This window comes from Anser brachyrhynchus (assembly GCF_964034855.1).
Source record: "Anser brachyrhynchus genome assembly, chromosome: 1".
NCBI lineage: Eukaryota > Metazoa > Chordata > Aves > Anseriformes > Anatidae > Anser > Anser brachyrhynchus.
Genome location: NC_137694.1, coordinates 46404814 through 46431729, shown reverse-complemented (window position 1 = coordinate 46431729; position 26916 = coordinate 46404814). Strand labels below are relative to the sequence as shown.

Here is a 26916-nt window from a genome sequence, read left to right as displayed (position 1 = left end):
CAGATACATGATAAAGAAATAAATGAGTTTCAGTATAGCCTTGTACAAGAGCCATATATTCTCACTGAAATCTTTGCCAAAGCTTAACTTCAATGTATAAGGAACCTCATATGTGGGTAAGGCATACATGCAAACACCTACCAGCATTGAAGGTCTGACTCCACAGTGCAGTCAAGAAGACCAGTCAACTAAATGAAGACGTTCTATGATCATCCACAGTCAGACAAGCAGAAAAAGTATTTATCACCTTCAAATTTTACTACACTTAAATGTACTAAAAAACTAAATGCTTATTTCCCGCTGCAGAGAAGCACTTTCCGGAAAAAGTACTTCAGAAATTAAACAGTGGGCTAAATCTGCTGTCAAAAAGGTAAAACTCCCTGCTGACTTCATTTGTTATTACTGCAGCTACCATTAAATTTACCCTTTTTACATTAGCAAAACTTAAAGTGTTCTAAACAACAATAAAACCTATTTGGATCTTTGCTGACTGCAGGAACCAGGGACAGAAAGAAGAACAAACCAATTATATGTAACAAACCTCATACATATCACCTTGGATTTCCTACACCAAAAAGCTGTAAGAACATAAGCAAAGAGGTACATCATATCTTAATGTGTCCCAGTTCACATTTTCATGTGTTTCTAATAAGAGCAAACTCCAAAGGTAAAGGTCTAGGAGAAAATTCCCCCCTCAAGCTTTGTAAGGCCTTCTTTGCCCACCAGATGCATATTTCTGGCATTGGTGGTAATCACATAGCATGTGTAGTACATTTAGAAGAACCAGGATGGTTGTAATTACTTAGTTCTCAACTAGCTGAAATTGGTTTTCCCAAAGGAAAACCGCATGTTTTGGTAGTTTAGCAAGGGAACACACAAGTCTTGAAAATGAGTCAAACACCTACATGGGGAAAAAATTCCAAATCTGAACCATCTATGAAGTGAAAATGCCCCAGTGTTGAACACCAATTTATAATATTGAACAAGAGCCATCAAGCAACAGACAAGCCAGAGACTTTAGAAGATCTTCAGAGCTACTGTCCTTGCTCATTACCTCTTTCCTGAATCAAGCTGTGTTTCAGCCATTTGACTTTAACTTGATCTCAGTTCTCATATATTGGCATCTGAGTCCTACTGAAAAGGAGACAAAGGCCCAGGTATCATCATTTCACTGTAACACAGCAGCCTCAATGTTCCTGCAATTTCTCTAGAGGTATCACAAAGACAGTCCATTGTGAAAACCCACAGGAATGGGGCAGACAAGGACTATGAAGACATTGGTTGACTTTAAGAATGGCATTGCAGAGCTCTCCAAGATGTTCCTCAGTCAACTGAGTTAGAAATAACCCACTACCAAGAGGCTGACGGTGGTAACTAAGGAATGGAGGAACACCAGAGGTGGTCCTGGTTTTTCCCTTTGTGCTTAGAATAATTCCAGTTCTGACAATAAGAACAGCTTCCACTCCCTGGTCCATGAGGTCTGAGAGAACTTCTCATCTCAGAATCACTGTTCTTCTTCCAAGGAAGAGAGGCTAGCTCTCAAGCACTTTACGTTTGGCTAATGATTGGTTAACACTAGCATCATCATTCCCTTACGCTAGGCACAATGATTGTTATCTGCAGCTCACATGAATTTGGGCACACATACCCACTGCAATATTGCAAGACACTTCACTTTAGAGAAACTCGTGGGGGGTGATGAATGTCAATGAGATTGTTTCCTTTCTTTTACACTATGCTCAAGCTGATGAGAGTGAATCAAACACAAATTATTATATATATATTTTTTTGAAATAAAAAAAAATATATCTTTGGAGAGGAAAAAATGTTTCCTAGTTGAAGGACCTTCAGAAAAAATGCATTGCTCCAGAGTATGTAAACAGAATGGCAGGAAAAAAAACAGGTATCTCCTCATCTTCTTCCAGAGAAATATCTGGCCCTATGCAAAAGCAACATGACCACTGAAATTCCCCCAGCAACTCTGCATAATCTCTACATGTAATCCATAAACCAAAATGACCTCCGAGAGGTCAAGGTTCAAATAAAAGAGCAGATGCGTAGTTTATAGAAATAAACTGTTGAGAATAAGGTATGTGAAGATTTTGAATACATGAAGATTTTTGAATCTCAGTGCTCACGATACTTGTTAACATGCTCAAGCGCTACAGATATTATCACATTTCCTAGCTTCTCTCCTCAAAGGAAAAAAATATACTGAAAGTGTACGGATAGAGACTGCAGTCAAACTATGACAGAAATGTTTTTCCTAGCTTGATTACCTTGTCAAAGCCAGGTTTATCTAGATCATGACCCTTTCATACTAGGAACCAAGACTACTGTCTTGGAGACAAGCTGGCATAGTTGGCACATGGACTAAAAGATCAAACACAAGCAGTCCTCTGCTATTGCCTGCACAAAAGGAAAAAAAAAATACATTGGATTGTAAAGAGTGCCAGGCTGGTACAATTTTCTGAAGGTGTTATTCTCTAGAATTTGACTGTGATTTCTTAAAAATAAGCTTGTAGCTCATATAACTGTGAAAATAACATTGAAAATGTGAACTAGCGTAAACCAACATTTTCCCAAATGTGCAAACAATTGCAAATCATACTTCTCTGCGTAAAAATTGGCCAGTTCATCAAGACCATTGCTAATTTGGAAGACTAATATAAATTTTCAACATTTAGCAAGCAAAGCATTGTGATAATAGGATTGCCAAGAAAAAGGTCCAGTCCTATGAACGTAACTTTGTCTTGCTTAGCATCTGACAAACAAATACAGACTGGACCAAGAATTATACCATTCACTCATTTCTGTTTTAACTTCCAGTCTGCATGCAGAGTAAAAACTCAGGACCAAGGGCCAAGAGATCTTAAATCCAACGTTTGGCAGTTTCTCAGTCTACTCAATGCAAGGTGGAAGTCTCCTATTATTCATTATGCCTATCACTAACACTTAATGAATAAATACAAAGATCCTTACCAAAACGCCAGACGTTCATTCAACAAGAAAGCAAAATCTGTATCCTCCCAGTTATTGGAAATAAAATAAGCATTGCCAACACGGAATTCTGACCACTTCTACTTTAAAATATATCTTATTCTCAAAATGCAAGGCAAATAATGTCTGACCTGGGTCACGGCTCCTTCTTCAAGTTCCTCAGTAGTGAAACTCTTACCGAGAGTCAATCTGCCTTAGTTTCTGCTAAGTTCGCTGCAGCCTTCACAGACAGTATCTTCATTGACAGCTCTGTTCCTAATTTTCCCATCTTCTACCCTCCCTTTTTAACTCCATGTGCCCAATTCCACATAGATATGTTGTTTTCCCCTCTGCAGAAAAATGTGCTAAAAGAAAAAGCATCGAGCCCTTAGCTTTGTAAATTTATTTCAGGGTACTGCATTTAAAAGCCTTCTAAATAGAATGAATAGGCATAGTGTATTTTAATTTGCCTTCTTACTAGGTACATTTCTCTCTACCCACCTCTCACATCTCCTTTCTCTGAAGAATAAAATAAAGAAGTTCACCTTTACTACAAAAAGCAGAGTTTACTTTGAATACATCAGCGAATTCTTGCAATTTTAACCTGTCAACCACTTGCACAAATCCTTGAAATAGAACTTCTCAGGTGTGCAAGGTCAGAAGGGTCTCCGAGTGACCACATGAGCGCAGCTGCTATTACTTATGTACACATATTAATAGAAGAACAGAGCTCTTAGCGAACAAATGTTGCTAGACCAAAATTCATCAGTTAAAATCCCTTACTCTCCATGCTTTTCATTGTGTTATGGAGATTTTTAGGATGCTATCGGAACGAAGTTTTAGCCCATCACAGTAATTACCACGCTGCAGGATCAAGGTTTCCTACCTGGCAAACAAGTATCAACTTTACATGAATACTTATAACCTGTATTCGTACTTATTTATGATAAAGCCCCTATTATCATGCAACTGGATCTTATTCCATTGCCTTTTTCTTTCTTTTTCTTTCTTTCTTTCTTTCTTTCTTTCTTTCTTTCTTTCTTTCTTTCTTTCTTTCTTTCTTTCTTTCTTTTCTTTCTTTCTTTCTTTCTTTTTTTTTTTTTTTAAAGCAGGTTATTATATTTTACATTTTGGCATATACAGAAGATGACAGCTTGATTCTTAATGTGTATTTGAACAAGTTACTATCTGTCACGTCGGGGTCTGCTTCACCACTACTCTGTGGCTCACTAGGGGAAGAAGTTAAGATGCTCTCTACGGAATCGCTGCGATGCACCACGCCAGTGATCCCGCTGCAGATGGACACCGGAGTTTTCCTCATTACCGCCGGTGCTGCCGAGGACGGCCTGGAGCACACCTTGATTTCGTGCATGTGGGCACACACCACCACTGATCCCAGCGAGAGCGGGAGGCATTTTGCAAGGCACATGGCAACACGCCTTAGCCCACATGTTAAAAAGCCTGTCGAAAAGCCTTCCTGCACGTGTGCGGTAAACTGCGTGCCAAACGAAACCGTCAGGTACGGCTTCTGCCTCTCCTAATACCGGCGGCGCCTTCTCGCCGTACGGTCCAACAACTGTCCGCAAAGATGCGCTGCTCCAACGCGAGCCTCCCGAGACACCGCCGCGCGAACCACGACCCCGCACACTTCTGCTTTGCATCCCCCCCTTATTCTCCTTTTATTTGTATTTTTGGGTGGCCGACCGCAGCGCTCCGCTCCGCTCCGGCCCCTCAGCCAGCCCGCAGGACCGCCCGCGGTGCCGTGAAGCCGACACCTCGCCCGGGACAAGTTTCGGACGGCGGGGCGCGGGCGAGTTGCAGAGCCCCGGAGCACCGGGCGGTCCCGACGCGCCCCCTTACCCCCTTCACCCCCCTCCCCGGACCCCGCTCGCCGCCCTCCGGCTCCCCCCCGCCGCCCACCGGCGCTGAGCGCGGCTCAGGAGGAGGGAGCCCACCGGGGCTGCCTCCATCCCCAGCCCCGAGCACCAGCGGGAGGCCGAAACTCCGCCGGCCCCGCCGCCCGCCCCGGGAGCGCGGAGCCCCGCAGCGCCGCCGGCCGGGAGCCGCCACCGCCGCCGCCCGCCCCGGCGCCGGCGGAGGGGGCACCGGCGAGGCCGGGGCTGACATAATCCTGCGAAACCGGCAGCCGCAGCCTCCCGCCCCCACACCCGGGGGTCCGCTGCCGGCGATCCGCCGCCCCCCGGGGGGAGGGGGGGAAGGCGCCGCGTCCCCGTCCCCGTCCCTCCGGGCCGCACGGCGGGGCGGGGGCGGCGCCCGGTGGCCCCGTGGCCGCCCCCCCCCCCGCGTGCGCGCCCGGGGCTCGCCCGGCCCTCCCCTGCCCCCCGGTCTCACCTAGGAACGGCGGCGGCGGCGGCGGGGCTCAGCTGCCGAGCCCGGCGGGGGCGGGGAGGGATGGAGGGAGGGGAGAGGGGGGCGAGGGGGGGCCCCGGCGTGTGCTCGCAGCCGCTACCCCTCGGCGCTCAGCATCCTCCCCGCGCCCCGCGGTGAGTCAGGCAGGGAGAGCGCCGCGGAGCCGCGCACACCGGAGCCCCCGCCGCCCTCCCCGTCCAGCAGCAGCCGCCGCCGCCGCGCGCGCCCCCGCCGCTCCCCCCCCGCTCCCAACCTTGCGCGGGCGCGGGGGCGGGGGCGCGCGCGCGCTCACCGCGGCTCGGTGCGGTCCCGGCGCCGCGCGGGGCTGCGGCGGGCGGGGAGCTGCCGCGGCGCCTCCCCCCGGCCCCCGCCGTTACTATGGATATGCGGAGCCGGCGGATCCTCCGCGCCCACCCGCGCGGGCGGACCCGGAGCTCGCCCCCCCGCCTTCATCCCCCCGGGGACCGGGGGAGCCGCCGCGGAGCTCCGTTCCCGCCGCCGGCCCGCGGGCACCTCCCGCTGCTCCCCCGGCAAAACGTTTTTTTTTTTTTGTCTTTTTTTTTTTTTTTTTTTAACACCAGCGTCTAAATAAATCTTAGCAGGGCTGGGATTCGTGCGGTAATAGGAACAAATAAGCATCCCACAGGATTGTTTACTTGAGTAAGTGCATCCCATTAAGCAGCCGCCGCGCTGCCTAATAAAGGGCACGGAGCGCAGAAGAGAACGCCCCTCCAATTTAACTTCGGGAAATGTCAGAGGACGGAGCCGCACTTTCGGTCCCCCATGGTGGCTCTTATCTCTCACTCTGCTTCCCCGAGGAAGCGAGACACTTGGTGGCTGAGTACATTATCAGGAAAGTTCAGCCCGTTGGGGCCAGATGAAACGTTTTGCCAAGTCAAAAAATTTGACTCCGTCCCGGCAGGCAAAGTGATCCGGCGGCTACGGTTCCTAAGGCAGGTGGCATCGCCCTGGCCTGCTCCCAGCAGAGCTATTGGAGCTGCCAGCCCGTGAGGTTACTCCCCTGGCTTTGGAGCCACCAAGCCTCAAGGAGAGGTGGCTTTGCCATAGCCTGTGAAATACAAAGCTTAATTAGAAAGTCAGAGTAAAATTAAGAGTGTCAATGTCCAGGCACAGCTGTACGCAGCAAAGTCACTGTGCTGAAATGTACAGTGCAAGAGGAAGCACGCGGCCGACTGATGTGGAAGCTGCTGACCTGGTACGCTGACGAGGTGCGCTTTTGAAGCGCACGTGCAGGGCAAGTCCACTGTCTACATTTCTCCAAGACATCTCATTGACTGAATGTGGCAACGTAATCCACGCGCCCTTTCATTCTGCATGCCCAGCTGCATGCATTTATAGAAAACTTCAAGCATGGGTAGCTTTGTGCTCCAAAATAACCCTCTCTGAGGCTCTTTCCCGTGTTTGACCCTCAGAGCTTTCATTAGGTCTTAAACCACCGCTAGGCTGAAATTCTCAAAAGCAAACCTTTCACGAAGTAAACGATCATACTCATAAATGGCTCACTTTGTTATAAACAGCATTGGTCGTGCAGCCCAGCCTCGCTCTCTCAACAAAAAGCCCCTTGGAGGTGGGCACGTAGCCACCCAGTTCACCAGCTCATAGCAGGGCAGCTGGGTTTGCTGAGGTGCAACGCGGAGCTGATATCGAACACAGCACTACGTGTGTGAGCAAAGACAGCAGAGTAGGTTTTTCTACGAATCACTAATAGCAACTGTTGACTATTTAAGAGTTGAAAGGTTTGCTTAAAGCAGTAATGCAAGCTTCGATGTTGTAACTGAGTTTAGTTAACCAGCCCCGACAAATTAATGTCGGGGAACCTTCAGCTCAAAACTCAAAAAGCGCGTTGCAGGAAGAGGTTTGGAAAGTTATTTTGATTTTAACTGGAGACTCTGCTTTTTCTCACAGCTCGTTTTTCAATAAAACCTTATAGATGCAGTCTGGTGTTTATGTAGATTTGATATAGTCCATACGGAGACAGACTGAACAGAATACAAAAGTTTAGTTTCATCCTGAATCAGGAGAAAACATAAACATTTTGAAATGTTTCCTGAGTAGAATTCCAAAGATTTAGACCGTAGGTATGAAAATGACCATTTCAAAACATTTCTTTTCCATTGTTTAAAAACATGTTAATGCAGGATAAAGTACCACGTCTAAATGACATCATTTTTTGTTCTGACATTAAGGCCTTTTTAAAGCTTGGCAGTATTTCCTTAAAATGTCTAATGATGGTTACAAGTTTGTCTAAATTTTTCTGGTACCTTGGAACCACTTCTCTAGCTCTCCAGCTAAGAAGGCTTTCTGCACAGTTCCATCTCTCTTTGTCCTGGATTGTGTGATCTGCATTTGTAAATTGAAATCAGATTTTCGCTATAAATGGGATGTGATCCATTAACAGCTTTCTGAATTAGGAGCAATACCTTAATGGAATCTGAGCCAGAGGAGGAACAAGTTAAGGATGTCAGCGTGAGCCCGATGTGATGATGGCAGAGCGTGGTAGAAGTGCCAGCCGTTTTCTATACCTGCCATAAACTTCATTACCTCCACTGATTGTAACATATTGCAGACTACAGCAGCTCTGCATGAAGGAAGGAAGTGTGTAACAACCAGCAAATCCTAGGAAAGGATGAAGGTTTCTGGCAAGATGGTGAAATAAAGGGCATTTTTAGAAATGTGGAAGTTTGGTGAGGAGGCAAACATGAACCCAGATTGTTGGACTATGTTGAGAAGAAAGATCTGCACGATTTCAGAATGAGGTACGTCTCCCATTTTGCCACTCTTACCTTCACGGTGGCTGATTCCTTTTGAGCTGACAGCTCTTTCTCTGAGGTCTGGCTGCCTGTAGCTGAGTAGGTGTCATGGCTGTGTCAGTGGTGAGTGAGACATATCTGCACCTGTGTGCTGCCACCAGCCAAAGACAGACATACCTCGTGCTCTCACCCTGCTCTTGTTTTGGAATCGAAGAGAAGTTTGGCTACCATGGATGCTAACAGGTCCAAATAAGTGAAGATAAAAATAAATGAAGTGCTGGACCATTTACCTCTGTCATGTCAGGAACGTATGGTAGGATACTTCACAGTCTGTTCTGTCAGAGATCTGTTACTATATAGGGAAAAATGTTGCCTCCCTCATTGCCGTGAACAGGCCATTTCTTCAGTTAACCTTCTTGTGAACGTTACAGGTTGGGCAGAAATGGGGTTGAGAGGCTGCAGTTTCAGCTTGAGGGCTACTTGGGCCACTGTGCATTTCAACAAGTGTGGTGAATGTCTTTTCCTGAAGGCAGATTAATAACTTATTTTAGTACTGGGGATCTCGGTGGAAGGGGTAGGGATCCATTTAAAGAGTTTTAGCAAATACTTTTCAAAGCTCCAAAATCCTAGATATGTATGTAAAGGCCAAACTCTGTGATAGTATGGTTGGATCTGATCAGATCAGAAAAATGTTTTTATTTTCTTATGAATTCACTGTGCTTTTCATTGAAATGATCAGCAACGTATGCTGATGTGCTGATCACGGTCATGAAAGCTTGTTTCAAAACTTCGTTTATGCACTCTGTAGATTACTATGAGGAGCTGCTCTGGTGGCCGTGATTTTTCCTGTAGGGAGCTAGGCAGCCTGCTTTCTCTTTTACAGCACTGGGACAATCCTGTCAGATTACCTGTTCTTTTTTATGAATGGCTTTAGAATTATTTAAATGCAAGCTTCCTCTGCAGTGGGCAATTTGTGGGCCTGGTTCTCTTAGCTGTTGTGATGCTGCAGGGAAACTTGTAGGTCCTAAAAGATGGAGAAAGGTGGATACCATGTTATCCTGTTATCCTCCTAACCTGGCAGCATTTTAGGATAAGCAGCAGTGACTCTACTAGAGTGTGTTAAAAAAAAAAAAAAGGAAAAAAAAAAGGGGGGGTGTTCAGGAATTTTAAGATGACCAAGGCTAGTTGTTAACTAGCCTCATGGGAGAAGCCTACCATTATGACATTTGTATGAATCAAAAAATATCTGACCAGCAGGGTAGCGCACTGAGGAAGTCTCCACTCCTGGCTAAAACTAGATCTGCTTTCCTATGCTTGTTTTTCTAGCTATACGCACCTTGAAATCATTATGGAAACCACTTGTAGGCAAAAACATCGATGACTATGGAATCTATACCCAAGTAACCTCTACGTGAAAGTAACGGAAACACCTAATACAAATGCAATGTCAGAAGTTGGAGCGTTAGGGTCATCAGATTATATTAGATTATTTCTGGAAAAGGATCATCATTCATCTATAGCAAAAAAGACCACATTAAATAAAGAAAACAGTTATCACATCCACAGAGTTGTTCACATGCCATATTTCCCAGGCTCAAGCCAACAGTATCACCACACTGCTCTTCAATGAAGAAGTAAAAACACTTAGATTTGCAGCAAAATGGCCTCTAGCAGTTACTTTTCCTACTGACAAACAATGTTACACATATCTTCAGGGAAAATGAAATCTGTTAGAAAAAAGTGATGAAATTGTTTGCTACTTAAAATTCATTGTTAAAAACTTCTGGTTAAATTCATACTGAAAATTTTTAGTCATAGAAAATTATTATCCTCTAGTAATACAGTTTATTCCATGAAATTAAGTCGAAGCAGCTTCTTTTAAGCAAAATTTAACAATATTATATTCTGATTGTTCAAATAATTTCTCTGAAAGTTTGTGCTATTTTTTTTTCTGAAAAGTTCTGCCTTATAACTTGACTCTTTGCTAGATATAAGTATTTGCTAATTTAAACTGCTTTGCTGATACAAAATAAAATTAATTCTTATTTGTAAGTAGGAAAGAGATCTTCAATAAAAAGCAAGATAAAATTATTTTAAAGTATGTAAGAGAACTGTTTTTACAATCCTTTCTCAGATTCACATTAATCGATTTTGAATTCCCTGAATAGGGACCAAACAGATTGACTCCATACCACAGGTTACTGTAAGTACACATGAGCATAATAATATTCAGATATTGAAGTAAATAATTGCATAGGTATGTTTACTGAGCAAGAAAATCATATTGTGAAACCAGTAGATAAAAAAATATAACTAGAAATTTTTAGTAGCAAGTTATACTTTCAAAATAAGATGCCAATAGACCCTGTAGCTAAGGTTGAGTATACAGTTGAGAAAGGAAGCAGGGGAGAGGGATTTCTGCAAACAAGAGTTGCAAAAGTCTGTTATTGGACTTATGTATGACACATGGTCCTTAAAGAAAATTAAACTTGCAAGAAAGACTGCACTTGGAAAAATATATGTACCTAACAGTTGACAGAGACTGTAACTTCTAATAGTGCTGTAATAGATCAGGGCAAAATGAATGTACTAACTGCAAAGAGATGAAAAAGCTGTGTTAGCTTGGGTTAGAAGCAAGGACTTAAGTTTAAAGTGAGGAAGAGAAAGGAAGTTGTCATCTTTTGAACACAAAGACAACTCACAGAACGCTGTTTTAAGCAAGAAAGTCTCCTGGGGAATTTATTGCCAGTCCTGCAAGCTGGTTTTATTTTCAGCTCTGGGTCAGCACTCAGAGGATGGGATCTTGCTGTATAGGACAAAACCTTCTGATTGCTTTCCTTGAGGAGAAAACTTAAGAACTAGAAAGAAATCTAGCTATTATACTAACAACAGAATAGTCTTTATATATTTCGTTTACTTCCAGTCTCATAATTAGAAGCTCAAGATCCTATCTTTCAGAATAAATCTTCATTTTGATTTTTTTTTTCTTAAACTTGTACAGAGTTGAAGAGAAGTCTGAAGAAGCTGATAAATTTGGGCTATACAGTCTATTTGGAAATAGCAAATCCAAAGTTGTAAAGTTGTGTGTACATGGAGTTACTGCAGGATCCATACTCGAAGAGATAACTGGGGCTATCTTCTGAAACTGCTGGAAACTCTGCAGGAGCTCATGCTGCAGGCTGCTGGGGTTTGGGAAGGAATTTCACCAACAAACAGATTACACATCTTTAAAAGAAATAAAAATCCCCTCCTCCCCCCCCGCCCCCGATGTTCTTATGGGTCTATTAAAAAAAAAAAAAAAAAAGCATTAGTCAAAGACATCTAAGATCTGAATAAGACTTGAATGCGTGAATGGAGATGTCTGGTTCATACAGGTTGACACATCTGGTTCTCACGGTCTGAGAACTAATTAGTACCCGAGTGCCAAAGGAAGGAATAAATACAAACCACTTTAACCTGCCTTTAGATAAGGTGTCAAGAAATGAGCTGAGCAATTCCTGGGGACGATGGTGGTTATAGAATCATAGAATCATAAAGGTTGGAAAAGACCTCCAAGGTCATCTGGTCCAACTGTCCCCCAACCACCAATGTTACTCACTAAACCATGTCCCTAAGCACCAGGTCCAACCTTTTCTTAAACACCCCCAGGGTCAATGACAGCGGTTTCCCTGGGAAACCTGTTTCAATGCCTAACCACTCTTTCTGAGAAGAAATGTCTTCTAATTTCCAACCTAAACCTCCCCTGGCACAACTTGAGGCCATTCCCTCTTGTCCTAATGCTAGTTATCTGGGAGAAGAGGCTGACCCCCCAGCTCCCCACAACTTCCTTTCAGGTAGTTGTAGAGAGCAATAAGGTCTCCCCCGAGCCTCCTTTTCTCCAGACTAAACAATCCCTGTTCCCTTGGCCTCTCCCCACAGGACCTGTGTTCCAGGCCCTTCACCAGCTTCATAGCCCTTCTCTGGACATGCTGCAGGGCCTTGATGTCCTTCTTGTAGTGAGGGGCCTAAAACTGAACATAGTACTGGAGGTGTGGCCTCACCAGAGCAGAGTACAGGGGGATGATCACCTCTGTGGTCCTGCTGGCTACACTGTTCCTGATACAAGTCAGGTTGCCCTTGGCCTTCTTGGCCACCTGGGCACACTGCTGGCTCATGTTCAGTCAAGCATTAACCAACACTCTTGATCCTTTCCCTCTGCACAGCTTTCCAGCCACTCAGCCCAAAGCCTGTAACATGAAATATTTGTGAACACAGTTTATCTGTAAGCAGAAGACAGCACAAGGGAGTTCTTGAGACAGTACAAGTTTTAGGCCTTTCCATTTTGCTTATTTCACCAAAACAGTCCAGAAGTCAGGAGACTGCAACCCAAATTGATACAAAAATAGCTTCTAAAAGTAACTTTTTTTAGGTTTCTACAAATAGTTTTCTGAAAGAAAATACAGTTTTCTGAAAGAAACTATTTGTAATTTGCCCATATACAATCTAGTTTGAAGCCTCTTTAATGTTTCTGTATGGAATATCCATATGACTATAAAGTATAATCTGATTTATGGTAGGTAAATGATTCTTGAAATTGTTAAAAGAAACAGAAATTTTGGAAAAGTACATAGAGACATTTTAGTCTTGTGACCATGATGGTTTTTCTAACTTTGACTAACTAAAAAAGAAAATAAAGATGAATGAATAGATATAATTTAATGAGTGATCAGAAGGCAAAGCAATGAAATAGAGTCAAAATCCTGACGAAGAAATTCATAAACTGGAATATTACCTCAGGACTGTAGAATAGAATCGTTGCTTCCTTATTATCAGATAACCAAACAGGGAACCATGAAATGAATGTACATGAATGTTAGTGTTTATGTTTTCTGGAGGAGAACAGAAGCAGTTATATGGTCTTGAACAGAAGTAAGGAGACACATGGCTTATTGGATTGACTATCTTTGTGTAGAAGAAGAAAGCATGAAATAAAAGTTGCTTTGTTCTATTGTTTTCCTGTAAATATATTGTTTTCAAAACCTGTCATTCAAAGCAGAAGGAATAATTGAGTTAGACAGCTAGTTGAAAAATATGACTTTTGAGCTGGATTGAAAGTGGTCTGAGATAATCTGAAAATACCATGAGATGATCAGCTCAGTAAAGTAAGAAAATTTCCTTTGATTTGGAAATGCACAGAGAAGATAATGGAACACTATATATATATTTTTAATGGTACTGTAAGATGGATATGCATTTGTTTAAAAAAAGTTTAATACTGAATATTTGTATTGGTGTCAAATGCCATGCTGCATAATAATTACTGCACTATAATGGTGGCCATAATATGTTGGCAATATACAAATATTAGATGCAAATGGTCTATTTCTGAGACTGCAGTGTAAAATTGGTCGATATACTATTAGAAGATTCTTAGATGGTTTATAAAGTAGAGTGATCAGAGTCAGAAGAGGATCAAAAGATAAGCAGGAACATTAATAAACAGCCTATTTGGATATCCTAAGTTACTGATAGACGTGGTTGCTTCTCAATTAACATGTTCCACTACAAAATACTGAATTTACAGTTGGAAAATCTAGTTGAAGCATTTTGTCCTGGGAGGATGTATTTTGAATAAGTAAAACAAAACAAAATACTCCATTTAAATCACTTTTTCTTTTTCAAGTCAACTTTTTCAAGTCAATAAAATACAAAAACTGAGTATCTTTCCAAACCAGTGACTTTCTCATGGGATCAATAATTAAGATTTCTTTATTTTCCCAGAAGGGTAGAGTCCCTCAAGGTCTGATTTCCACTACAGCATGAGATTCCTTCTGAACAAATATCACGGTCAATCAGAGAACTCAATAGACTACAGACTATTATGAAATATGTCTGTGGAGAGTGATCCCACAAGAAAATGAATACAGCAGGCTTCTAAATTACATTGCTACAATTTTGTTTTGATTGAAATTTCAAAACAAATATTTGGCTATGTCCAAATTAAACTATTTCAGAATATTTTCTCCATCAAATATTTGTATTGTTTCAGTTGCTCACTATGATTCAGACTTAAAAGAAAATTTAAATTATGGAATATTCACAGGATGAAGATTACATAATTTAATCAGTTTAGGATGAAAATTTAATACAATTTTAGAAATTAACGAAAGACCAAGATATGTTATAAAAATACAAAACCACAGTAATGATTCAGAAAATACCTATCTGTTAGAGCAGGAGGGATTGCTATATATTAAATGCAAAGCAAAGGTACAATGACCTTTAATTCTCTTCCCAGGATCCAATATAAATTGATGCTACATTAATAGTTCACACTGCTGCAGAAGAGATAAAATTGTTATTTTGCTGTATTAAGATATTGGCATTTCATACATAAGAATTTATGGCAACAGGGATTATTTAAGCTGATCACAGGAACACTGGTATAGAAGAAAGGTGATAATGTACATACTCCTGGGCTAATCAGTACATCGTCTCTTTCTTGTCCATGGTTACGCCTGACTGCCACTAGTAAACCGGGAGAATTTCAGAACTCTCTCAGCTGCTGTCTCTCTTAACATCACTCCTTTGCCTTCAAATTGTCCTTTCCCTTCTCCTTGTTTGTTGTGTCCTCTTTAGGCTCAGATATTATTTTTCATACCCTCTGAAAAAACTCAACCCAAGTACTGAGCAAGATGGCTATGCAGTACTAGACACTGATTAAAAGAACAAAGCACTGACTAGGGACACAGTGTTTAGAAGAGATGCACTCTAGCCAAGGAATTCAGATATTTGGGAAACAAGATCTACATGGGATTAAAGTGTTAAGCAAATTCCATCTCAAGGAAAATGACATAACAGGAACCATCTACAATTAATTAAAGGCATGTCATAAAGTAGGCCATTTTTCTGAATTAATCAAAGACAACTGAGGAACTCATTTAACACATAGAAGCGAAAATTTAGGTTAAACATTGGGAAAGGCTGTATAATATCTGAACAAATATTCGTGCCATCACTAGCTTAAACTGAAAAACCATTCAAGAAGTCTTATTTCTTGGGGGGATTCAGAAACAACTAGACCTCATGCTTTAGAAGAGAAAGCATCAGGAGACCCCTAGAGGTCATCTAAAGTCCACACAACCCTGTGGCTACCCTAACCTAAGGCTTTCCCTAAAAGGCAACAAAAATTGGAGACTGATTTACCCCTTGCATTGTATGCAATTAGACTGTATTTAAACCACCCTCTAGGTGCTTTAGACGTTTACTATTATATATACAAACCATTTATTTTCATAAATGTTTTGCTTCAAATACTGTTACATTAAGGACTTCCATGTAACCTTATAATATAAACAGAAAATGGTGAGTTATGGGCACGAGTGAATGAAAAGCAGGCTGAAAAGCCAGATTATCAAAGAATAAATTTGATTTTGTAAATAACAACTTTTGCAAGGCTGTAAAGATGGAATAAAAAACGCTATAAAATTGAATTGTGCATGACAGTGAGTACTTGGTCCCCAGTCTTGTAATATGAATTGTGGTGAGACAATCACACCCAGCATGTTGCAAAGCCCAGTCCCTCGTAACTGGCACTGTATGTTGCATATTTTCATCCATTCAAAAGGATTTCTAAGAAATTACTTTTTTATTAATTTATTTTTTAATCTATTGCACTTTCATTTTCTTTGGAGATCTTATGAACTTCTTTCTCACTTCTAATGAGCTTTTGTAGACAATGGGAATATATTTTTTCTTTTGAAATGCTGCCTGCTCTTCCCAAATGCACATTAGTCAGTGACAATTTTAGCAATCACTTTTTTTTTTTTTTTTTTTTTTTGTCTGGTCAAGGTAAAATCTTGTAGATGCTTCAATTCATTATTTTCAGATAGCATTCATAATTACCTATCCAAATTATTTCTTGAGTTCAGCACAGTATTAACTACAAGGGCCAGAAGGGCTGTTAATTAGCTGTTAATTAAATCTGAAGGTCTGATAGTTCTTATGCATATGGTTCCAGCATTACATCGGCACTCCACAGTGAGCACGGCAGTAGGAATGAGGAAAGGCCCTCAAAAACAAAAAATCTGTTAGGAGATAAAGATGTCCACTAATTCGGAGCGGGGTGAATGCATGTATCAGGGAGTGGGCTTTTTAGAAAATTGTTTTCTACTTGTCTAACTTTTCTACTTTGTCTAACTTTTGTAAAAGTTTTTCTCAGCCATTCTCTTTCTTTTGTGTTGTTTCAGGCAGAAATGGGGCAAAATCCCTGGAAGCTTGCACCTCTCACCTCTTCCCTAATGGATACTGTTTTTTTTTTTTGTTTTTTTTTTTTTTTTTTTTGGTACCCAGCAAAATCTGGACACACTAGAAAGAAACCTCCTTCATTTTCTCCCTCTTTTTTTTTTTTTTTTTTTTTTTTCAGGAGTGCATAATTTTGGTAGTTATTTTTTCCATTAGAATATGGCAAGATTTACTGGTTACAGTTTTCATCTTCACCTACAAATCTATAACAGCAGTGGCAGGTGGTGATAACAACACAATTGCTTTCAGGCTGTCAGAAAAGGTAGCTCTGAGATAATCAGCATTTTGAAGTTGTGTTTTCCAATCTGGAGCATGAAATCAAACTGCTTCTGTTTGCCATTGATACAGGAAGCTTTGTTGTTGATAAATATAATGTGTATAACCTTTTGCAGTATTTAAATAATGGATATATCAACTCATATTTACTTATGTAAAGCACTATGCCTTATCAAATAAATGACATCTTTTAGAGGCCAAAGCACTAAAGCCAACTATAACATAGAATCAATTTTAACAGTATATTTACTTCTGCTAAAATAACCTGAAGAAAAGAAGACAACCTTAAATAACCATATTGAGCTCAAATAGAAAATTGTAATGACATTTCTGAGACATAAACAATGTAATACTTTGAAAATTTGAATGGAGTTTGTCTTTTTTTTCCTTCATTATACCCTCCATTTTTGCCACATGCACGGAACAGATCTCAGCAAAGAAAGAATAATGAAATCACAGAACAGAATAAAATTACTCTTTACCAATCTGGAGAGTAGTATAGTGATTTAAGTAAGTGGGTCGTGCCACTGGAGCAACCCACCACAACTACAAAATTATTCAAAAGCAAAACATTTTCCTTAAAATCTGAGCCTAGAGAAGAACAGAGCCTTCTCAGACAAAAATAGCAGGGAAAATATGCTAATAGTTCAGTAAAGATGCTCAATCTGTTTTTAGTAGACAATTAAGGTGAAGAAAGCTTGTTCCTGCAAAACTACTTTTCTTCTTAGCTTTTCTTTAAAAGTTATTGAGATTTATGTAGAAATTAATTCAGCTTTACTACTTTTATACACGATTTTATAAAACCACAAAGTGTTGTGTTATCTGTAATTTTTTTGTTGTTGTTATCTAATGTTGCGTTATCAACAGTGACTAAATCAGCATCTCTGCATTTTCTCTCCCCTGTGTCAGCAGTAGCTGAAATAGTGATTAATGGTATCACACGTATTACTGGGGGAAAACTTATACTAACTTCTGCCACCTACATGCTTAGGCCCAATGATAATAGCTGAGTTCTAGAATTACAGTCCTCACATGAAAAACTAACTTTTGATGCTATTTTAGACATATAAACTATATTTCCTTACCTCTTTTACCAGAATAAAAACACAGTAATCTTTTAACCTTGGAAAAACAATTTGCTGCTCCATATTTTTCATATTTCAGGAGAAAAATTAAGTTCCCTTTACGTCTTTCCCTGCATTCTTTGTTACCTGCACTATAGTACTGTCTAGTGGAGCACTTCACTTATTTGTCTAGCCAGGCCCATTGCCAAACAAGCTAACAACAAACAAACAAACAAAAACCCAAACCTGTAATAAATTAAGTATCCTGATGGATTTCAGTAATACTCCACGTATACTCACAGTTATATATTTTTCTAATGTCTTGGATAAAAAAGAAATAAAGGAAAGAAAAGCATGACAGCACCAGGATAGCATTCTGTCTTAAAAATGCGTGGACGGTCAAAGGATACTTTAAATTAGCTCTTAAGCAATGACAGCAACAGCAAAGGCTAATCACATTGCCTGACTCTAAGATCAGAGCAGAGAATTGCCAAGAGCAAATCAGTCCAGGCTGGGGTGAGGGTGGTCTTCATGAAGTAAAAGATTGCCTTTCCAGGAAGCAACTAATTCAGTTAGAGAGGGAAACTGGATGATTCTCTTTCATGGAAATATTTTGCCTTATCAGGTTTGGATAAACAGAAGCAATCACAGAGAATATTTAATGTTATTCTCCAGACAAACCTGATGAGTAAAAAATGTTTCAAATCAGTTAATTAATTGCTATTATGGTTCTCCAGTAAAGCCCAGTTTTGAGATAAGAAAGCAAGAGAATCTTCATTCAAGAAGGAGCTTCCAGTAAGAACTCTCCTTGAAAAAGATGTTCCTGATTCTGGTGGAAAGACTGGATAACTAAGATAGCTGAAATGCTACTGTAAGACATTTTGTGTGTCCTCAGCACCTCTAAATGAGTGTTAATTGACATCGTTTTCTTACAATCCAGCTAGCTGTTCAACATTTCTGTTTGTCTGTGCTGAAAACTTCACTTGGTTTATGAGTGAACAAGGTTGGTCCTGGAAATGGTGACTTAATCTGAGGTCATGGTCACATATTTTTTAGGGCTATGGAGCACACCTTTACTGACAAAAGATAAAATAACAATAATAATAAAAAAAAATCACCAAAACCACCGGTGTCAAACTACTTAGAAAACAGCTAATGCTACCTGATAGGCAATAGACATTTTCAGTATCATTGTGTCAGTTTTTAGAGGATCTTTTCTACTGTAAATGAGGGAAAAAAGTACTGGGTGTGTTGAAGTCTACACGCTGCTGCAGCATGCATGAGGAAATCTCACTGATCACAATGAAAAATCTCTTTTTTGATGCTATATTTCTTCCCATTTTATCTCCTCCATTACAGAGCAGCCAGCCCTCACTGAGCCCTGACAAAAACAGGAAACAGGAACATATCATATGATTTCAGGGTAATATTTACTTTCCTGATAAGCCTCTACCAATTTTTGAAAACCAAAAGCACTCAAAATAGACTATTCAGGACATAAATGTTTAAGTGCTTTATATTTTTAGAGATTATTGCAGGTTACAGTCTGTTAGAATGGTAGTTAAACAGGTTTTAAATTTATCACTTGGATTGTGTAGTTGTCAGATCTTAATAATTGCAGTCCTCTTTATTTTGATGGATGTCCTGTAAGGAAAACCCATAACACTGCACAAAATGTTTCTAGTAGTTTAATGAACGGTACTCTTCCTTGTGAGTAAATAACAAATTAGCAAACAAACCACAGACCACATTATATAAACATTATACCTAATTAGTTGCTGTTGTAAGGGGATTTTTTTTTAAGTTTCTCAGAAAGCAGATTAATTTTTCTTACTGAGTCATATTTTGGATAATTTGACTCACTATGTTCAATAAATTACCTAAATTGTGTAATTCTCATACTTTTTCATATGATACATTAATAACCCTTTTATCATTATCATTTTTTCCTGTTATCTTCAATTCTTTTTCTGCCTATCTTGCACAACTGTTTTCTGCTTCTTGCATTCCATGATCTGCATTCAAGACTTTAAAAAAAATCCATTTTAAATAATAGAAAAGGCAGTTATGTTAAAATAGATATGAAATGAGTATAAATCAGATAATTGAATGAAACACTTGGTCTTAATTACAAGTCAGAATTTATTAAAGTTCCTAATGAGATATCAAGGAGTTTGGTGAAAATGTACTAATATTTTACCACTTCTATTGATTTACTAGAATTTAAATTATTACATTTATCTAGAGGAATTTTGGTAAAGGAATATGTATACTCACAGGTAGTTATTCTATCAAGTTTATCGAAGGGTTTGAGATTAAATTTCAGTACTGATAAAACACAAAAATACTGATGCAAAGATCAGAACATATTAATACAATGGATAGAGAAAAATCAGCAGCAGTGTGACCCTATTTTACAGTTACTCTTTGAATAATCACTGAAATAAACAGGACTGATCCTGCACATGTTTTCAGGAGAAAAGCTTAAGGTGGTAAAAAAGTACCAGCAGCAAAGGGCAAACTGAATACATGTAAACAGTTGCTGGGAACTCTGTGCTAGTCTGAAATGACTTTTTATTACTTCTTCCAAACTATTAGAGGGTTTAACCACTTGGGAAATTTTCATTAGTTGTTGAAAAAAATGCCATCAGCCAGCTTCTCTTTTCCAGTAAGGGATTCCTCTCAAGAAATTCTGTGTAGCTACTGGCTTTGATCTCTGTCCCATTAATCCAGTCTCATGCTTCCTCTCAAAGCATCTGATAACATCCACTTTATGATAAAAATAATTTAACCGCCAAATGAGAACTCCCCTGATAAATGTAGAGATTCTGGATGTTATTAAAAACGTGATAGAATATAGTAAAAATTACAATGAAACACACCCTTTTAACATCTGAAATAAGAATTACAGATTGTATTACAAAACAAAGCATTAAAAAAGGCAGATGGCACAAAAAAGCAATCACAATAAATGTGACCAAGAGTTAAAGAAACATTTTTGGAATAGTATCTCAAGATCTGGTAAAAATTGGAAATGATAGAATGAGAATTTTGTTAACAGTGAAGATGTCTGGCATCCAAGATAAATTGAAAGATACAATCAATTTCTGTCCTAAATTTCATGGTAGGAACCCTAAAAAGTTGAAGGTCATGGAAGCCCAAACAGCAGACATCTGAGGTCCACAAAATCAATGCTCCCTATGGAGGCTTGACTTGAAAATTAAGACATTTAAGTGACAAGTTTCACATGGTGAAATTATACATACCTGTAGTTTTTAGTACGAAAAAATCTTTTAGAGGAAAAAAAAAAAAAAGGGATTATCTGCTAAGGAACATCAGTGTAACAATATATCCTCAAGATGTGCTTGCTCATGTTTACAAGCCTAATTTATTTACTCTCTACAGTGGTGTGCTGCTGGCCAACCAGAGTACTTTAGGTTGTTTTACTGGTCTTACTGTCTTTTGTGGTAGTTTTTTTCCTGATTTTTGCTCTTCTCGGCTGAAATATCCATGTAGTATGTTTATTTTCCTAACCCCCACAAGATATTGCAATAATGGTTTTACATTTCTATCTAATATCAGCTTCACTTTTGTGTGTGTGTGCTCATTGTCCATGGACATTTGAACCATATTCTCTTTTGTTATTTTGTCTTTAATATTATTATTTTCTCTATCTCTAACTTTTATAAATCAATTTAATATTGAAAGTAAAAAATGTTAATGTCCAATTAACTCTCTGTTAATACAAGGCTATTACCTATATTTTTTTTGTTTTGTCCAGCCTAAATTAAAAGGACCCCAAATGGGGAATTTTCAGCCACTTCCAGAAGTCTTACACACTGTATCTCTAAGACCTCATTGATAATTAACTCTGTTCTTCTTTTACTAATCTTATGTCTTTGCTGCCACATACGCCTTTGTGAACAAAATCCAATCCTTCTCCTTCTTTCACATTTTAGTCATTTGCAGACTATTATGTTCCTATTCATGTATGAAAAGTTATACAAATATTCCCCAAATCTGCACCCGTAAGTCAAGCAAGATCTATTTTGTGCTTTATAATTTTTGTATTTTGTCTCTCAAGCTAAAGGTTTATTTGCTTCACTCTGTTTTTTGTTGCTGTTATTTCCCTGAAAATGTTGTTTTCATAATAAAACCTTATATTATTTTTGCACCATATTTCTATAGAGATGATTCAAAGTAAGACAGCTGCCTTCCTAGCCTCTAATAAAATTTTCAATTTGCTATAGCTAAAGCACATTTATAAAGCTGAGTGAAACCACTGTTTTATCAGATTCACCAATAAATACAACCACCTAAGGAACAAAAGATAAAATCTAACATTTAGCCAACCACTAGAACCACTGAGAACTACCACTGAAGAAATTATAGAAGACCTATGGTAGAAGACAAACTACAAAGTGAGTATGACCAAATGCTTCCAATGCAAACAGGTGTGCTAGATCTATAGTAGAAAGACAGAAAGAAAGCAGACAAGAATCCCTAATAAGTATGCTATATATACTGTGATCATATCATTTGCCACTATTAACTTCTACAGCAGGAAAAGCAGACATTTAAATAAAATCATATTGCAGACTGACTATTTGTTGAGGGTTTTCTGAATGCAGAAAGCTGAACTCTGTCATGGCAGCTCTCCTCAAAGTCCCATATTCATTTATGTGTCCCCTTCCCTGTCCTCTTCCTTGTTTTTCTTCCCCATCCCTAGGACCTAAAGAAACATTTTCTTTAGAACACCAGAGATGCTCTTTGCCCAGGGTAACCTCTGGCCACAAAAAGGGCAAGACAGAAAATTTATGTCATTATTAAATGGAATGTTTTCAGTGTTCTGAAAAAGAAGGCAAGGAAGAAAATTGGCACAAATTAGCCAGTTTGGATAATAATAATAATAATGAGGTATAACAGACTAGTCTGAAAGTGACAGTTATTTTTGACACATAGTGGACAGTTGAGGAAAAGTAAATGAAGAAGGAAGAGCAAACCCAGCAATTTGCTACTTTGTGGTGCTTAATTACCACTCCCAGCTTACTTCCTGCCAGAACAGGGAGGAATCATGCTGCTGCTTTTGGCAGAGATTTGTTCCTTGACACCCCAAAATGGAGCAGCCACTTTTGGCAGGTCTTCTTAGAAGGTAATCCAAGTAAGTCACTACACTTTCCATGCTATCTACAGAAGTGAAGAAGGAATAGTATTCACCTGTTATAGTGAAGAAAACACTTGGGGGTTTCCTATACTGAACATGAACCAAAGTTCAAGTGCTGGAAGTAGTTAACAAAAAAGTCACAATCCAGAGTTCATAGAATCTTAGTATCATAAGATTCTATGAGGTTTGGGTTGGAAGGAGCCCTTAAAGGTCATTAACTCCCCTGCCATGAGCAGGGACATCTTTTGACTAGATCAGGTTTCTCAAAGCCGCATCCAGCCCAGGTCTGAACATTTCCGATGATGGCGCATCCACAAGTACACTGGGCAACCTGTTCCAGTGTCTAAACATCCTTAACATGAACATTTTCTTATGCCCATTCTAAATCTATCTTTCAATTTAAAACCATTGCCCCTTGTCCTGTCACTACAGGTCCTGGTAAAAAGTCTTCATCTTATGAGCGCCCTTTTGAAAAGCTGCAATAAGGTTTCCTTGGAGCCTCCTCCTTTCTAGGATGAACAATCCCAGTTTACTAAATCTTTCTTCATAGGCGAAGCATTCCAGCCCTCTATTTAACAGGTCCATGCCTTGCTTGTGCTGGGGACCACAGATATGGGTGCAGTACTCCCGGTGGGCTCTCACCAGAGCATGACAGATTGGGAGAATCACTCCCCTTAACAATTGCCCATGGTTTTTTTTTGTTGTTGTTTGTTTGTTTGTTTGTTTGTTTTTAAGCATGTACTGCTGGCTCATAACCATTTTTTCATCAACCAGTATCCCCAGGTCCTTCTCTGCAGGGCTGCTCTCAATCAGTTCACCACCCAGTCTGTACTAATACTGCAGACTGACCCAACCCAGACGCAGGACCTTGCATATGGTCTGGTTGACCTTCATGAAGTTCATATGGGCCTGCTCCTCAAGCCTCTGAATGTCCATCTTGATGGTATCCATTCCCTCTAGTGTACCAACTGCACCACTCAGCTTGGAGGTGGTGAGGAAATTGCAAGGGAAATTCCCCACTTGTGAGGGAGTTGTAAGAGACAGTATCTTGGGTTTTTGCAGGACCACTGAAAACTTAATTCTTTATTGACAGAATTATTAAGATAGTAGGAGAAGTAAAAGCACAAGAACAAAATTTTCATTAAGCCTTCATTCAAGTCATTAGAAAGATTGAAGCAAAAAAATGTTACTTTTCTTTAGAACAGAACTCCTTCCAATACCCCATTTGTTGTGCTGTATGTATCCCTGCTGTAGTGGGGTCATATAGGCACGCAGTTACACAAACCACCTGTGAAAACTGACTGCTTTGGTAGGCCAAAACTGACTGAAGATGTTAGAATTAAACAATAAGTTTATTTTATTATTCTAATTTCTATGGGGATACTTGCCTAACAGTAAGTTATACAAAAACTCAAGCAAACTACTGTGCAATAACAACTACCCTAGTCAAATGACAAAATATTTGCCACATTGAATTGTTATTGCACGATAATTATCAGAAATTAATTTAAGTCATTTAAAATGTTTTCATTCACTATAAATCACTCTGAGAATGGCTAAAGCACATTTTAATCAACACACATCATCCTTTGTATGTATTAGTTGGCCTAAGGTATTATGGCAGGTACACCATAAAGATTCATGCCCGCATAGCAGGAGCCATGTCCAGGTCCATCACGGAATGAAAACTCGCCTTATTCCACACAGCACAACAAACACCACAAATCCAAGGGTTTTGCCTTTGCCAATGACCTTTATCCAAGTCCTGGATATGTCAGAATAAATTATTAAAGGCCAAATGCTCCTATCTGAATAGATAACTCACTTTATTTATTTTTTCTCATTTCATTAATGTATAGATTTCACATCAAATTTACTGGGATAATTTCACCAGCATGTGTAATTCAAAATACTTTCACATCAGCAAAGAAATTTGGGGAAAATACCTCAACTCTTCTAGTCTTTATCCATGAGGAGCCATAGTAACCTGATGCTTTCAGAAGAAGGTATTCTTAAATTATGAGCATCTGTGTTCTCTCTTCTATGTTAAATAACACTTGTCTGCCTTTTCCCCAATGTGAGTGAGATGGTTTGCTCATCTTTACTTCATTCTTCTGAGTGACAGTAAAAAGCAGAAATAATTCCTAAATCCAAATACCTGTACCAACAGTGAGCTGCTGTTCAGAATACTATTTGCAACTTTCAGATTGTACTCCTTCATTTCCCTTTTTTTTTTTTGATAGACATTTAGTACTTAAACACAGAGGTAAACTGTTACTCATAATTCTCAAAGCTTAAAATTAAGAACTTCTTTTAACTTCACTTTGCAAACATAGGTAGACTTGCTGCATAATTTTTCTTGTTTTATATATTACTTTTTTTTTTCTACCCAGCTATAATGTTTTTTGAAATAAAGTTAAAGTTCTGGAAAAGAAGAACTGTGCAGAATATATACTAACATATGCCAATGAGCATAAATAACTTCAAAATCAAGCTGAGAAAAATCAATGCATCCAGTAACACAAATTGACAAGATATGTGAAATGCAAATTTAAAACATTAGAGTTATTTCTGATGCATCCAATAGCATGCCACAATGACTATATTTTGTAAACTCCTACATTCAATGTATTATTTTTTGATCCTCCAAAGAATATATTAATCAATTATAGCCTCCACATATCTGGAAACATCTGGCATATGTGCTTCCAAATACAAAAAGAGTAAACAATGGTCTTACAAACTGAATACAACCCATAAAAGGGAAGCAGTAAAAACACCAGGATGCATACTAAATATAAAACATGCCAAGTAAACCAGATAATTTCCTACAGTAGACAGCATTGTCAGTTCCTGTCCACAGCCTATTTAGCAATCACTTTTTCTTATTATCTGTCTTTCACAGTCCCAGTTTTAGCAGGGGTGCAGTATCTCCCTCTGGGTTTATTCCTCTGAATGTGGTGACCCAAAGCAAGTCAGTGAGAACCACAAGCACTTCAAAAATTGCTGAGCACTTTGCAGAACTGAAATTGTTGAGTGCCCAGGCAAGACTCTGACAATGTGAAACACAGGTCATCATCCCCACAGAATACATCTGCACTGTCAACAGTGATACGCTGCGTACTTAGTTGGAATCAGTCTGGTTTTGAGCATTTATTTTTTGTTGTAGCTAGGTTCTGAATTTCTTCCACATTCTCTCTTTGTACTACAGGAATGTTTATTATTACATAACTGTCAAAGGAAAACAGCTGCATTTTGTGGGAAAATAGTGATTTAAATACCTAAGGCACCCACCTCCTGTCAGACCATAACACAAATTCCAATCCCCCTCCATCAATACCAATGAAGACACCATAGATCCCAAATTCTTCCCTTTCTGACAATATTCTAAGCAGCTTAGTTAAACCAATCTACTGTTTTTAAAAAGGTGGTTGGTGAATTCTAATTCATTATGTTTTAATGACATCTGTTCATATCTGGATTGGACATCACAAGAACAATGTTTAAACTGAGCAACAGCATTCTAGAATATAGGATCAATAGTTTTAGTTTGGTGACATTTTTCAATAAAAAAAAATCTCCAAGCTACTATGTGATTTGCTTTTACTTGAATCCGTGCCCGTGCCATTTAAAAGAAAAAAGAAACAAAGAAAAAGAAAAAAAAAGTTGTTCCCATAACCCCAAAATAATCTGTTTAAAACTAATTATTTTCTTTGCCTTATCACGATGAAGGCTTAGCACCAATGTCATTCTCAGGCTTCTCAATTTAAAGATGAAAGGGCATGCAGATGCCAAATGCTTATCCCTACAGGTGAAGAAGTGTCCATGTTGCCCAGTAGTAACTCTTTGGGGAAACTACTTAGTGTTAATGGGCTCCCAATAGAATCCTGTTTTCCTAGACCAGGAGTCAGTGATAAACATTAAAATGTTATTTAGGATCTTGTCCACAACAGCAGTTTCAGAAAGAGCAAAGCAAGAATTTTAAATTGGGAACCTGAGGAGCTCTTCT

General features: G+C 39.4%; 1 protein-coding gene across 13 annotated transcripts in view; it reads right to left on the bottom strand.

The window, feature by feature from the left end:
- ANKS1B (ankyrin repeat and sterile alpha motif domain containing 1B) overlaps positions 1-26916 on the bottom strand; it is a 441985-nt gene that overhangs the window by 83857 nt on the left and 331212 nt on the right. For 2 of the 13 annotated variants that reach the window (XM_080595952.1, XM_080595954.1), the window contains exons 1-2: positions 5332-5583; positions 1055-1134 (exon numbers count right to left, since the gene is read on the bottom strand). The exons of 7 other annotated variants lie outside the window; for them this stretch is intronic. The gene's annotated coding sequence lies outside the window, so the exon portion shown is untranslated. Of the gene's footprint in view, positions 1-1054; positions 1135-3131; positions 4818-5331; positions 5587-5641; positions 11353-26916 lie in introns of those variants that run through there. 4 more of the 13 variants (XM_080595961.1, XM_080595962.1, XM_080595953.1 and 1 more) reach the window with 4 other exon arrangements.